Consider the following 2753-nt stretch of genomic DNA (forward strand, 5'->3'; position numbering starts at 1 on the left):
ACACAGGGTATCAGAATGGATAAAAAAACAAAACCCATCTATATGGTTGCCTCCAAGAAACTCATTTTAAGCCCGAAGACACCTCCAGATTTAAAGTGAGGGGGTGGAAAAGAATTTACCATGCTAATGGACATCAGAAGAAAGCAGGAGTGGCAATCCTTATAGCAGATCAATTAGATTTTAAGCCAAAGGACACTATATCATACTCAAAGGGTCTGTCCAACAAGAAGATTTAACAATTTTAAATATCTATGCCCCCAACGTGGGATCAGCCAACTATATAAACCAATTAATAACAAATTCAAAGAAATACATAAACAATAATACAATAATAGTAGGGGACTTTAACACTCCCCTCACTGAAATGGACAGATCATCCAAGCAAAAGATCAGCAAGGAAATAAAGGCCTTAAACGACACACTGGACCAGATGGACATCACAGATATATTCAGAACATTTCATCCCAAAGCAACAGAATACACATTCTTCTCTAGTGCACATGGAACATTCTCCAGAATAGATCACATCCTCGATCCTAAATCAGGTCTCAGCCAGTATCAAAAGATTGGGATCATTCCCTGCATATTTTCAGACCACAATGCTCTAAAGCTAGAACTCAACCATAAAAGGAAGTTTAAAAAGAACCCAAATACATGGAGACTAAGCAGCATCCTTCTAAAGAATGAATGGGTCAACCGGGAAATTAAAGAAGAATTGAAAAAAATCATGGAAACAAATGATAATGAAAATACAACGGTCCAAAATCTGTCGGACACAACAAAGGCAGTCCTGAGAGGAAAATTTATAGTGGTACAAGCCTTTCTCAAGAAACAAGAAAGGCCTCAGATACACAACCTAACCCTACACCTAAAGGAGCTGGAGAAAGAACAAGAAAGAAACCCTAGGCCCAGCAGGAGAAGAGAAATCATAAAGATCAGAGCAGAAATCAATGAAATAGAAACCAAAAAACAATAGAACAAATCAACGAAACTAGGAGCTGGTTCTTTGAAAGAATTAATAAAATTGATAAACCCCTGGCCAGACTTATCAAAAAGAAAAGAGAAAGGACCCAAATAAATAAATTCATGAATGAAAGAGGAGAGATCACAACTAACACCAAAGAAATACAAACAATTATAAGAACATACTATGAGCAACTCTACGCCAACAAATTTGACAATCTGGAAGAAATGGATGCATTCCTAGAAACATATAAACTACCACAACTGAACCAGGAAGAAATAGAAAGCCTGAACAGACCCATAACCAGTAAGGAGATTGAAACAGTCATTAAAAATCTCCAAACAAACAAAAGCCCAGGGCCAGATGGCTTCCTGGGGGAATTCTACCAAACATTTAAAGAAGAACTAATTCCTATTCTCCTGAAACTGTTCAAAAAATTAGAAGTGGAGATAGAGACAGTGCCGGGGCAAGTGAGAGCCAGACGGGCACTGGGCGACTCTGTGCCTCGCTGAGGAAAATAATTAACCATGGGCAAATGAGATCCTAAGAAGCCGAGAGGCAAAATGTCATCATATGCATTCTTTGTGCAAACTTGCCGGGAGGAGCACAAGAAGAAGCACCCAGATGCTTCAGTCAACTTCTCAGAGTTTTCTAAGAAGTGCTCAGAAAGGTGGAAGACCATGTCTGCTAAAGAGAAAGGAAAATTTGAAGACATGGCAAAGGCTGACAAGGCCCGTTATGAAAGAGAAATGAAAACTTATATTCCCCCTAAAGGGGAAACAAAAAAGAAGTTCAAGGATCCCAATGCACCCAAGAGGCCTCCTTCGGCCTTTTTCTTGTTTTGTTCTGAGTATCGCCCAAAAATCAAAGGAGAACATCCAGGCCTATCCATTGGTGATGTTGCAAAGAAACTGGGAGAAATGTGGAATAACACTGCTGCAGATGACAAGCAGCCTTACGAAAAGAAGGCTGCTAAGCTGAAGGAAAAATATGAAAAGGATATTGCTGCATACCGAGCTAAAGGAAAGCCTGATGCGGCAAAAAAGGGAGTCGTCAAGGCTGAAAAGAGCAAGAAAAAGAAGGAAGAGGAGGAGGATGAGGAAGATGAAGAGGATGAGGAGGAGGAGGAAGATGAAGAAGATGAAGATGAAGAAGAAGATGATGATGATGAATAAGTTGGTTCTAGCGCAGTTTTTTTTTTCTTGTCTATAAAGCATTTAACCCCCCTGTACACAACTCACTCCTTTTAAAGAAAAAAATTGAAATGTAAGGTTGTGTAAGATTTGTTTTTAAGCTGTACAGTGTCTTTTTTTGTATAGTTAACACACTACCGAATGTGTCTTTAGATAGCCCTGTCCTGGTGGTATTTTCAATAGCCACTAACCTTGCCTGGTACAGTATGGGGGTTGTAAATTGGCATGGAAACTTAAAGCAGGTTCTTGTTGGTGCACAGCACAAATTAGTTATATATGGGGATGGTAGTTTTTCATCTTCAGTTGTCTCTGATGCAGCTTCTACGAAATAATTGTTGTTCTGTTAACTGAATACCACTCTGTAATTGCAAAAAAAAAAAAAAGTTGCAGCTGTTTTGTTGACATTCTGAATGCTTCTAAGTAAATACAATTTTTTTTATTAAAAAAAAAATAGAAGTGGAAGGAAAACTTCCAAACTCATTTTATGAGGCCAGCATCACCTTGATCCCAAAACCAGACAAGGATCCCATCAAAAAAGAGAGCTATAGACCAATATCCTTGATGAACATAGATGTGAAAATACTCAACAAAATACT

The 2753-nt window shown here is 38.5% G+C and overlaps 1 pseudogene across 1 annotated transcript; it reads left to right on the plus strand.

Moving 5' to 3' along the window:
- Positions 1 to 1422: 1422 nt before the first annotated feature.
- Positions 1423 to 2234, plus strand: LOC309861522 (high mobility group protein B1 pseudogene; annotated as a pseudogene). The gene has a single exon. The product of its transcript is annotated as a high mobility group protein B1 pseudogene (transcript).
- Positions 2235 to 2753: the final 519 nt, after the last annotated feature.

Source organism: Mustela nivalis, assembly GCF_964662115.1.
Source record: "Mustela nivalis genome assembly, chromosome: 3".
Lineage (NCBI taxonomy): Eukaryota > Metazoa > Chordata > Mammalia > Carnivora > Mustelidae > Mustela > Mustela nivalis.